Raw genomic sequence first — 12,687 nt, forward strand, 5'->3', positions numbered from 1 at the left:
GACTTTTATTGCGATTCAAGTTTTTATAATGAATATAGAAAAAAATAAAAACTGTGATAAAGTCTTGAATGTCAGCCAACCCAAACTGCATTAACCACCTGCAGCAACAGGGGGAGCTCTTCACACACTCCTATATAGCTGGCTGGAGGTAGAGTGAGGTAGAGGTCCCACAATAAACACACACAGACCAAATTACTTCTTATTTAAGTTAACCCTGCAATCACGTAACAGTACTAGATGTTATATTGATGTAAAATTTTTGTCATCTGATGTCATGACCAACCTTCTACCTGACATTTACGTCTGTTGATATTGGTGGCCAGCTGGGAAGTGCCAAAAAACCTTTGAGAATATTAAACTAATTTAGTCTCACATAGATTTTGGAATGTCCAAAAGAATTAATACCATTGCTTAATAACAATTTGTCCAAATTGCACAGCCACAAATCGCTGGCCACCAACATCAATAGACGTTAATGTCAGGTCATGACAACGGAAAAAAATTAATCAAGATAACATATAATACTGTTACATAACTGCAGGTTTATTTTTAATAAGAATTCATTTGGTCTGTGTGTGTTTATTGTGGGACCTCTACCTCGCTCTACCTTCAGCCTAGTTAGCTATATATGAGTGTGTATATGAGTCTGCAATGTGAAGTGCTCCCCCTGTTGCTGCAGGTGGTTAATGCAGTTTGGATTGGCTGACATTCAAGACTTTTTTTTTTTATATGTTCATTATAAAAACTTGTATCGCAAAAAAAAACAGATTTATTATACAGCCTTAGTCAATAATGTTGAGTACTTGGCCTACTTCTACCTGCAGGTATGAGCTGATGGAGGCCTTGGGCTTGTAGCTAATGGGCTTGTCAACAATGTTTTGAATAACGGATTCAAATTTGCACTCAATTCATGAACCGAATCACTCAATGAGTCGCCTCTACACTTAAGCTATCGTGTAAGTTTTTCAAAACGTACAAACACCACACATATCAGACGATTTTAAAGTTAAATGGTTCCCTGCTTTCCAATAACGTATTTTCTGATTTCCTCAGCTTTTCGGTGATCAAGTGAATCAAAACACAAAACAATGACTCAGTTGTTTTTTTTGTTTTGTTTTTTAAAAACAGAAGCGCATGGTGTGGCACTGATGATGTCACTGATATTTAAAAAATAAATTCTGGAGATTTAAAAGGGGAAGTTAAAAGGGGATCTCCTCTCAGACAGCACATAGCTCACAAAGTTTACTATCAAAGAAATTCCATAACTTGTGTTTTTATTTGAAATTAATGATTGTTAATCTTTCCAGATTGTTTTTTATTATTATTAAATAAAACAAACAATGTTTAGTTCCATGTTGGATATTCTGTTATTCCATTTATTTCTTGTGTTTTAGGGTTTCCTGTGGTATTGTTTCAGTATTAATAATGAAATATGTAGACAGGTAATGTATCAAAAGTCATCATTTTGGTATTGTGACAACATTACCTGCACTATTTGCTGTTTTGTGTGCACTCTAGAGAGGCCTATCCAGTTAGTGGTTCTAAAATTATTTTTTTTGTCCTTCACAAGATACGTTAGTCTGAATGTGATCTGATTGGATGTCAGGATTGACTTAATGAAAGATGCAACTAAGCATCATTAGCACTATGAGGTGCTTTCTGTTCGCATCATCTTGTGTCCTACCATTTTGCCAACAACTGTTCCTGAAACTGCAGACCAGCACTGAGACCCCATCCCTCATTCAGCAGCTGGGAGACAGTCTCTCTGTCCCTCTCTCTCTTTCTTTCTTTTTCTCTCTCCAGGTTGGTCTGGTCACACGTGAGCTCCTCCCTGCCCAGTGGGGACAACAGTGATGAGATTCAGGTTTCAATTCAACTCACACAACAAAACAGACACACACACACACACACACAAACCGGTGAACAAGCAAGCAAGCAACCTGCGTCTTTTGTTACTCTTCTTTTTCTGTGCCTCGTTCATCTGTTAGCTGCTGGAGGAAAAGAAAGGAGAACAGTCCTAAGTGTGTGTGTGTGTGTGTGTGTGTGTGTGTGTGTGTGTGTGTGTGTGTGTGTGTGTGTGTGAGAGAGAGAGAGAGAGAGAGAGAGAGAGAGAGAGAGAGAGAGAGAGAGAGAGAGAGAGAGAGAGAGAGACAGTGTCTCCTGACGACAGATCTAGAACTTTCCAAACTGGGCAAATGTGTTCCTCCCTATGGGGGAGCGCCTGTCCTGTTTCTGCAGCACTAAAGTTAGCCCTCTAATTAGCTCAGCGGCTAATTAGCCCAGAGACAATCAGAAACTCTATAGAGAATCACTCTCTCGTTCACTCACTCACACACACATTACAGTGTCCATCACACAAAAAAGAAGAAGAGAAGATAGCATTACCTGGTGATGGCCTACTAACTCATCTGTGGCATTTTTATATAAGCAACCTTGCAATAGAAGGTACAGAGACATTTGTAGACCTAAACATATGAGTTAATGTACAGTGCTACAAAGAGTTATTTAAATTGACGCAACAAAAGTACTTACAATTACAATTTTTTCATTTGGATCATTGGTTAAATGCGTCCTTTAAAAAGAAACGTGATGCTTATGTGAGGTGCAGTACACACAAAACCACTAGGGGGCAGTGCAGCACTCAGCAGCATCAAACTCTTGGTGCTTGTCAGAACAGCATCATTCCAAAAGACGATATAGAAACGTGTAAACTGAAATGAAAACTAATCCAAAACCTTTATGTCCAGGCACAGTGGAAAATGCTAGAGAAATGGATTGGGGTCAGAGCCAAATGGGGATTTTTGTTCAGCAGTCATCAGACACTTGAGCTGCCCCCTAGTGAAAGCCTCTAGTGACACACATAGCACACAGGCAAGTATGTGAACAGTTACGTTCATAACACAGCTTATCATATACACAAGTAAATGGCCAAACAGCAAGTTTATCTCTAGCCTAAGAACGAAATGCTTTGATAACTGCCTGCTCACATAAAACATTTAGATAAAAAAATTATATAAAATATAAAACGTAAGACAACATTTATGGTGTCACATTAATGTCAAAAGTTGGGGGCACAAAAATACCATGTGAAAAGAATTAACCTGTGTGTTTTAACATTTTGCGTCTGTAAATTTACTTCTCGCGAGCACAGATGTGAAACTTGCCAGCAAAAAAAAGGGAATCGTGTGCGAATTGCCTGTGGCTGTTCTTTTTGCTCAAGTGAGTTTTGAAAGGGATGGTTTTGACAGGTTGGGGGCGGGGTCAGGGTCACCTCCGTCAGCGAATGCTATTGGCTGATATCTTCAGAGTTTGTGACGCACCGCCTACTACCAACAGCCAGAGAAGACAGAGAAAGAAGGACAGCAGGAGAGTTAGCTAGCTAGCTATGCTAAAATCCAAACAACCGAATCTCTGGTGTTGTTTGCCTGGGTTTGCTCCTCACTCAAGCAAAAAAGAACAGCCAAAGGCAATTCACATAGTGTGCAAGGACAATTGTAAATTCGAGAGAAAAAAAACACCCAAGAAGGAGAAAAATTAAGCTTGAGAGCGATATTTTAAGGTAAATATTTTTCACCTGGTATTTTTGCGCCCCAACTTTTTTCATTGATGTGACGCCATAGACATTGCGGTGACAGGGGAGCATTAAGGGTTAAGGTCCTTGCTCAAGGGCCCAACAGCTGGTATTAAACCCACAACCCTGTAATCTGTATTTTTTGCACCATCCTTTTAACATCCTTTAATTTTTTTCCAAAACTCTTCAGTGAGCCTAATAATCAGGTGCGCCTTATGTATGAATTTTACCAGTCAGGTTGTAAGGAGCAGTAAAGCCACTCTGCTGAAACGCAGCTTTATCAATCAATCAACCTTTATTTAAACTCAGAGTACATTGAGGGTGGCCCTAATTTACAATGCAGTCGAGCAATTACATAGAGAAGGGATTGATAAAAAACAGCATTTTAAAAAGGTATAAGAATTATTTAAAAAAATATTAAGATATAAAACAAATAAGGTAAAAATAAATACAGTTTAGTTCTCCAGCACCGAGACTCGAGACTGGAGCAGTATTAGCATTAGCTGCTAACCGTTCTTAGCACTAGCTCTTTTGTCATTCAGAGGTGAGTATAATCGGCCTGTAGCCTGCTGCTAACCCTGGCTAGCACTTTTAGAGCAGCATTAGCATTACCCGCTAAGTGCGCTAAGCACTCGTTAGCTCTTTTGCAGTTCAGAGAAAAGTATGTCGGACTACAGCCTGCTGCTAACCCTGGCTAGCACTGCTGGAGCAGCATTAGCGTTACCCGCTAACCTCTCTAAGCATTAGTTAGCTCTTTTATCATTACGTGGCGAGTATGTCGGACTGTAGCCTGCTGCTAACCCTGGCTAGTACTGCTGGAGCAGCATTAGCATTACCCGCTAACCGTGCCAAGCTCTAGTTAGGTTTTTTGCTATTCAGAGGTGAGTATATCGAACTGTATTTCGAGTGTTTACCATGTTAAAACAAGCTATGTGGGACAAACCACCAGCTAATACCGCCTGGCTTACCAAAACACTCAGGGTTTCTCAGTGTAGTGCTGTCGGGCTAGCCTAAATGGAACTCTGGAAATCTAAGCTTATTGTAGAGACTAGCTTGTCCCCTAAAAATTTTGTGAATTTACATGGTATGGAAATAAATCTCAAAATCTAAGTGGCAGCTTTATAATTATATTATTCTATTATCATTTTGTAGAGCATGATCCATGTAATTAGGGAAATAATTTAGTCTGTGTGACATACAGGATAGGAGATATGGACCTTGAAATTTGACGCCTTTCCTATAGCGATAGAGTTCAAGCACGTGAGTAGCGAGAGGGATTATTGCCTGTTGATCAGGTTTCATGACTACACGAACTTACGTTTCGAAGAAAAAAAAGATTAAAAGAAAAACCCTTCCAATTTCAATAGTGTTCCCGCTTGTTTAGTGCTTGGACCCCTAATAATAATTGTTTAGTAATTTCATTTTCAGTGTGCAGTCAGAGCTTGTTATTTCTAACTGGAACATAAGGAACAGCCCATTGTTGAGATGGCTGGGGTCCTTTACAATATTTTACCAACACACGCACTGCTCTCACTTTCATTCTATCTCATCCTTTTCTCTCTAATAATTCATTCTTTTTCTTTCTCCCTCTCAACCCTTACCAGTCAGGGGTCTTCAAAGTTTAGGAAGAAAGACAGAGAATGGGAGGAAGTTGGAGCAGAGCATTGTGCGTATGAGTATATAGATCTAGGTAGGGGTTGATGGGGTTGGGGGGATGTATCGAGCTCATGGGCCAAAGAATTCAGAGAGAAAAAAAATTTCAAACAATCTGAGCTCTGTGACTCAAGCCAGGTACAACCAAACCTCCAATCAGCCTCACAATGGAGCTCTCTCGTTCTCTCTCTCTCCCACAAACACACACAGACTCTGACACACACAGCATTAGAGTATCATGTCACTCGTCCTGCACAGACATAGTTCTCAGCAAAGCAGCAGCAGTTCTCACTGTGAACACATTGTTTTTTTTTTTTTTTATCAATCAATCACCAGCCCAAACTCCCTATGCTGAGGATTGACTGTCTATGTTCTTCTGCTGGGGTCTGTTTATCTAATGCTCAACAACTGGTTGGATTGCTAATAAAACAGTGAAACAATTGTGCTTTCTTAACTTATTCCTCAAAGCTAAATATATATTGGATGACAAAATATCACATTCTAGTTAAAAAAAAAAAGTCATTTGTACAACCCTACTGTAAAAGAAAAAGATCAGCCTAAACCGGTTAAGATGGTTGACCAGCTTAGTTCTTGAACTGAATAGGGTATATAATAGTTTGCATTAGTTAGTTTGCAATAGTTTACTAGAATGATTAACCTGAGCAAGCTCATAAACCAGTATAACAAAGACTGACCATGCTGGCATGCATGCAGGTTTTAGTGTGGGCAGGCAGGGTTTTTTTATACCCTCCTGGACAGGATGCATTCAGTGAGTAAGAGAAGTAGCATCATGGCTCCCATCAAAACTTATTTCACCTCTGACTACTCTAAACAGTGTTGTGCCAGTTCACAGCTTTTCTGAACTAGTTCAAGTTCAGTTCATACATGCTCAAAGTAAACAGTTCACGTTCAAAGTTCTCAATTTTTCATTCTGAACTAGTTCAAAGTTCAGTTCATTTTACTTTTTTCGTGAGATATTCAAATAAATACTTTTTTCACACTACAAGCTAGAACTCACTATACGTTCTTTGAAACTCTTCATTGTAGACATTTGCTCTTGACACTGTAATTGTGGGTTTCTTACCAGGTGATGAAAATGTTCATAAGGAGAATCGATGCAATCACTTCCACTACCCATTTTTTTTAAATTGCAGCGCTTTCTCTTACTCTTGTCATTGCTCTCTCTTTCGCTGTATCTCTCTCTCTCTGTATCTCTCTCTCTCGCTCGCTCCGCATCGTTGCTCCTCTCTCTCTCTCTGTATCTCTCTCTCTCGCACTCCGCGTCGTTGCTCCTCTCTCTCTCTCTCTCTGTATCTCTCTCTCTCTCTCGCCCTTGCGCTCTGCGCTCTCCGTGTCGTTGCTCCTCTCTCTCTCTTTACCCTTGCGCTCTCTGCTTCATTGCTCCGTGCTCTCCACGTCGTTGCCAGTATGTAATTAACTAGCCAACGTTCATTTACAGTGATGTCTGCCGTTCATGACACATAATGTGAACTAAATCAAGTTCTTTATTAAAAAATGTGTTGCGTTCAGTTCAACGTTCATGAAAAAATGAGCGTGTTCAATGAACGCATTCTTTTGAACTTGTTCACGCACAACACTGACTCTAAAGTATATCCATGTCTGGTAAAATGTCTTGCCCACTGTACAGTTGGTACTAGTGAATTTAACTTTGCCCACAGGGAACTAAATGATTGCAAAAGGCGTGTAGAGGTGAATTAATATGACATATTAATGTGACCTACATATGCAGCTTTTTGAACACTGGAGATTTTTCTTCTTTTCTTTTTGTGAATGCCAGAGCCAATTTGAAAGCTGTACAAGTGCAGTTCCTCCTTAAAAAAATGATATGATAATACGTTGTATGCCACACACAAACATAAGCTTTGGGTCCAGCTTGAACTCCTACATTAGTTATTACAGGAGTGTAGCGCACAGGGTATGGCATTTCACACCCAACATTCTTGACGCATTTAGCATGGTGTAAAAAGGTCTGACTGAACTGGCTAATAAGACACAACACACAACTCTGAGGCCTTCAGTTTCAGACACGGCTGTTAGCGTCACTCAGACAGCACAATCAGAACTAATAGGATTTTAACTGTCCATAATGTGCAAAATGTAAAGTACACACACATACTCGCCCATACACACACCCGTGAGCTGCTCTCTGGAGTTTAACCAAATGCTAAAACACTTAACATAAAGCATTTGATCCTGCAATCAGAGGGAAGCCTTCCCAAAAACAGCACTGTTGTTCTGAACACATACACACACACACACACACACACACACACACACACACCTGGCAGTAAATGAGAAGAAAAAGAAGCACTTGCTTCTGCCAGCAATTCCACCTCCCCTATTTCCCATGATGCACCGGAATAAAAATTAAAAAAATTGCCTGTTTACCAGAATCAGTTTCAAAACTTCAAAGCATATTGGAGAGACTGACTCACGTTTGCCTGTTTTTCCTCCCAAACATGTTCATATTACTAAACAGACTACCCTGGTTCACTGCAGAATTTGTTCAACAGTACACCATTTAAACAAATATGTGTAAACCTTTACACAGAACCTAATTTTTCCCTTGTGTGAGGTGCAACATGTTCGTTAGCGCAGTTACAACTCTTTCCCAGTAGTTCTAATCCTGTCAAGCAGGTCAGAATGTATAAGTAAATAAATGTAAGACAAACTCCCGTAAACTGGACTAGTCCTAATCCTAGTTCACTTGTAAAGATTGGAGGCAGACAGGGGTTTATTGTGCATTGTGGGATCCAGACTAACACTTTCCCAACATCCTGGGGATGATAAAAAAAAAAGATTTAAAGATTTAAGATTTAAAGCTCTTTCAGGGTGCTCTTTTGATTGAGAATTTTTATTAGTTAAAAATAAATAAGTTAAAAGCACTTTTTTAGGACACCATTAAAACACAACTGTGTGCTTTTCTATTGCTTAGCATGAATTTGTTTACGGATAAAGTCCTACCTACAACAGAGAGCCAATCAGTTTTCTTGTAATGCTGCAAAAGAAGGAAGGTCAAGGTGGCACTAGTGGGAAAAGGCATAAAGGAAACAATTTTGGTTGGTGGATTGTTTAAATGTCAGTCAACTAGGGAGCTTAAAAAGTGGCAACAGTAATCAGGGACTGTAACATGCCTGTAGGTGCAAAATTGATGATATACTGGTTGAAAAATAAACCATGTAAATTTAAGGTTAACTGGTTGATCACGTGTATGTGTACCAGATTAGGAAATGTTACATAAATCTCCTTTTGTCGCAATTTAGAGCAACTGAGTAAGTGAGTGGGTCACATAATGCCCTTGCTTAACACAGACAGTTCTTTTACTGCAGAATTTTAAAATAAAAATTAATAGAATATGAAATTACGAATATTTGGTTTAGTTGAATTTACTGTTATGTTCTATAGTTTTCCTACTTTTTACCCTTTCGGAACCAGACCTGTATTTTCTTATTATTTCAAATGTTTTGTTGCACATAACATTAGACTATAAAGACTACAATAGACTATAAATGAGCCAAAGTAAAAGTTTAAAAGCCAATGAAACATTAGCTTAGCCCCGCCCACTGCACTGGAAAAAAAACAAGCACTAGAGCCAAAGAGGCAAATTAAAATTGAATAGTTAAATGTAATTTAGAACACTTTTTTTTTTTCATTTTTAAGCGATGGATTTTAGGGATGACTTGTGAACAAAAAGGTCAAAATCAAACCTAAAATAAAAATGTTAATAAATAAACATAAAAAGTTAAACTTATTTTACTTAATTGGATTTAATGTTAACATAGATTTTAAAATATAATATAAAGTCTTCCTTTGTGTGCACTGCAGACACAAAACAGCATAATTATTATTTTTTTTAACACTGGCACATAATTCAGGACTGAAAGGGTTAAGCACAATTTCACTGGGTGAACATACATTTTATAAATATACATCTAAAAATATAAAAAAAGAAAAAATGATTTTCTGTTTGGGACAACTGACATAAAGCTTTTGGACGCTTCTGGGTTATATTCAGTGCCCACTGATTTGACTGGATAAAAAAAGTAAAAAATATTTATTAGACTTTATGCATATGATGGTGTATTTCTATACTATGACAGTTAAAAAAATGACTTTGCTTACAGTATTGTTACATATGGAATCATAACCCTTGTATAAAGTATATGCCAGGTACTTGCAAATACATGGCAGTAGTAACCATACACCTAAACCGATCTGAAAGAGAACCAGCTGCATTACAAACATGCCGTTTTACAAGGACTGACTGAACTGTCTACACACTGGCCGTCTGTTAGACACAGGGGCTTTCCACCGCAAACACAACTGAGCCAGTGTGCTACCAGCAGCCATCGCCATGGGCAAGCTGGTCTGAGGCCAACAGGGGCTCAGTCTGGGGGGTGAGTGAGTTTGTGAGTAGGTTACATTCAATTTGTGTTACGATAAAACAAGCATTCATATACAGAAGCATTCACATATCATCTGCGTCACCTGGTGTCTCCAAAATGCAACTTTACAGGAGAGGGGAAAATCCTTCTTAACTCAATGAAAATTCCTATTGGTCCATTCATCAGGAAGTTTGGACACATCATAAAGAAGAACTGTCAAATCCATTTTCATGTCAAAAAGTTACAAATAATAACATTATATACAAACAGACATCCATTTAAATTTATAGATACAGATACAGCAATACCATTAGGCAGATCATTTGTATGCGACATAAAAGCAAAACTCACCAGCTTTTGAAATCAGATCTTCAGAACGCCTAAACGGGGTCACATCCCCTTCATCACCACACATATTGGTTCTGTACTGGATTAATATGGCTGGTATGATGAGGAGGAATGCCTGTATTCCTAAAATTAAATAAACAGAAACACACCCTGTTAATGATACAGCCAGATTACATATAAGATATGAATTAAGAACCTTTTTTTTTATTTTCTCCCAATTTTGTCCTACCCATTCAGCAGCTGATGGCAAGCTACATGACCAGGATTCGAACCAGCGATCTCCCAATCATAGTGTGATTTTAGTATGTCTCTCTTATGTAGAGAGACACTTCAGAGAGGAGAATACCCACTTCCATCAGATGTTTTAAAATAACTTTTTAGCGTCTTAGGTGCAATTACACATTCTCAACAAAAAATTTACAAACTTAGCTAGGATGAGCTAGCTCACTTTTCAGTGCAGTTTACGCTAAAGATATGTTATTAAACATTAATATAAAAAAAGCATTTGTTACCTGTCCACACTCTCTATATATATATCTATAAACCTTACCCTGAAATATAATTATTAAAATCCTTCAGAGATGTATTTTTTTGCATTGTTTTCACTCCAAACCCCATCTATGCTAAAAAAAATTTTAAGTAATATACACATTTTGGTTCCTTGGTTTACACTCATTCCTGTTAACGTAACACATTACTCCATCTGAAATATTTGGAACATTCTACAAGTCACATCTACAACAGAAAGTTACATTACCTGGCTCTTCTGAAGATCATGGGAAGATATTATATTACATTTGGCAGAAGCTTTTGTCCAAAGCGACTTACAATAGTGAAGTACATGAAGTAATAGAAGCTAAAGGTAAAAAACATTTTTAGACAGGAGACAGGAGGTCAAAGGGAAATAATGGGATAGAGGAGTGAAGGAGAGGAAGAAGAAAATTAGGTTAGAAGCAGTTAGTTTGTTAGAGGTGTTGGGAGAGTAAGTGCTCTTTGAAGAGCTCTGTCTTCAGGAGTTTATTAAAGATAGCGAGAGATTCTCCTGATCTGATAGTCGAAGGTAGTTTGTTCCACCATTGGGGAACTCTGTATGAGAACAGTCTGGATTGCTTTGTGTGAATGTTTGGCAAAACGAGGCGACGTGAAGGAGCGCAGAGGTAACATAAGCTTTCATGAGTGAGTGCAGGTAGGCGGGAGCTGTTCTGTCATCACCTTGTAAGCAACTAAAAGTAAGTTTCCTCATTAGTTTTTCTGTATGTTTAATCTTATTGTATCTGTGACTGGGTAGACAATCCCAACACTCAACCCTGTTACTTAAATTAATTTCAATTATTTGAACATGCAATCAACCATTTCTTTAAAATAAACACTTTCTTTAGAGAAAATCAAAGGCTTTTAAACATGCTTTTTAAATGTCTTTTTTTTTATGAGTTTTTTAACCATCTTCAGCTTGGAAACCTTGAAAAAATAAAGTAAAGCTGCCTGAGATTGACCAGTACATGTTTAGAATAATAAAATATGTTATTAGATTCAGAGATAAAAATTGGTGAATTATGAATTAAGAATTAAAATAAGTTTAATTTATAAGTGTTACTACAAGCAAATGGAGCCCATTCGGTGGAATGGCCCGTAAGTGGTTCAATATTGTGTTCAAATTCAGTGTCAAAAACAGATTAGGATCTTAGTGGCGTTTCTGAAATTCAACAGCTCCCTCATGCGGCTGTACCTGGAACTGCACGCCTGGCTTTTAGTTAATAGGATATTAAGATATGTGGTAAAGCATGAGCATGGTAATTTGGTCAGTTAGTGCGTGAACTTTGTTTTACTCTTTAAAACAATGTAGTTCGTTTATTAAGCTATTGCATAAAAACAGAGGGCTGTTGATGTGATACGCTGTTACATAACAGTCTCTTAATTGTCACCATGAACTAACACCCATGTGTCCACATGCCACAAATTGTTTAAAACTCAACATACCTTCAACTGACTCAGTTCACTTCTGCAAACGCCCTCCAGGCCCCCAGCAACCAAGATTTAAATTACCAAATATAATCTTTCTAAGTACACATCAGTTACAGCATAAAATACAGCCACGTTATCTCCTCCAGGCCAAGTTCATATTTTACACCGCCTGAGACCAATCACTTAGCCAATAGAAACCGAGTGAGTTTAGGCCACGCCCACACCGTGGGGTAAACTACTCGGAACCTGCCATTAAATTACATATAGCAGACTTTTCACAGTTGTTGTTGAACTGACCTTTCAAACATGTCTAAAAGCTGTGGTATGCTATACGATTAAAATCCTGAATTAATGTTTTATTTATGTTGTATACTACTTATAAGTAAAGCTGCCCAGATAAATAAAATAGCAGTTAGGATATTTCAGTAGGTTAAAAAACACCTTTCAGGGAAATACAAACCGAAGTACAGAAAAGATATTTAAAAGAACTAAATCCCATTAGAAAAAAAAAATATAAGAAATCTATATTTTTGTATTGTTATTTTTTTTAATCACCATTTACACATGTGTAACACTAGAGCTCATAATAACAATAAAATCTAATTAACAAAAAAATATTTTAATAACAAACAATATTTATATTTATGCATGCGCAGAGCGGATAAGTAGCACATACCGGTAGAAAAGTTCATGCATTCTCGGTTATTAAAAAGGGTTTAGAACCTACCAAAATTATTTTTGAAACAT

General features: G+C 37.8%; 1 long non-coding RNA gene across 1 annotated transcript; it reads right to left on the reverse strand.

The window, feature by feature from the left end:
* Positions 1-1,689: 1,689 nt before the first annotated feature.
* Positions 1,690-12,082, reverse strand: LOC111194027 (uncharacterized). Its single transcript, XR_002650846.2, has 3 exons — positions 11,956-12,082; positions 9,982-10,101; positions 1,690-1,831 (listed from the first exon to the last, which is right to left on the reverse strand). It is a non-coding gene; the product is annotated as an uncharacterized LOC111194027 (long non-coding RNA).
* Between the last annotated feature and the right edge of the window lie 605 nt (positions 12,083-12,687).

The sequence above is a fragment of the Astyanax mexicanus genome, chromosome 13, assembly GCF_023375975.1.
Source record: "Astyanax mexicanus isolate ESR-SI-001 chromosome 13, AstMex3_surface, whole genome shotgun sequence".
In the NCBI taxonomy this organism is placed as follows: domain Eukaryota; kingdom Metazoa; phylum Chordata; class Actinopteri; order Characiformes; family Acestrorhamphidae; genus Astyanax; species Astyanax mexicanus.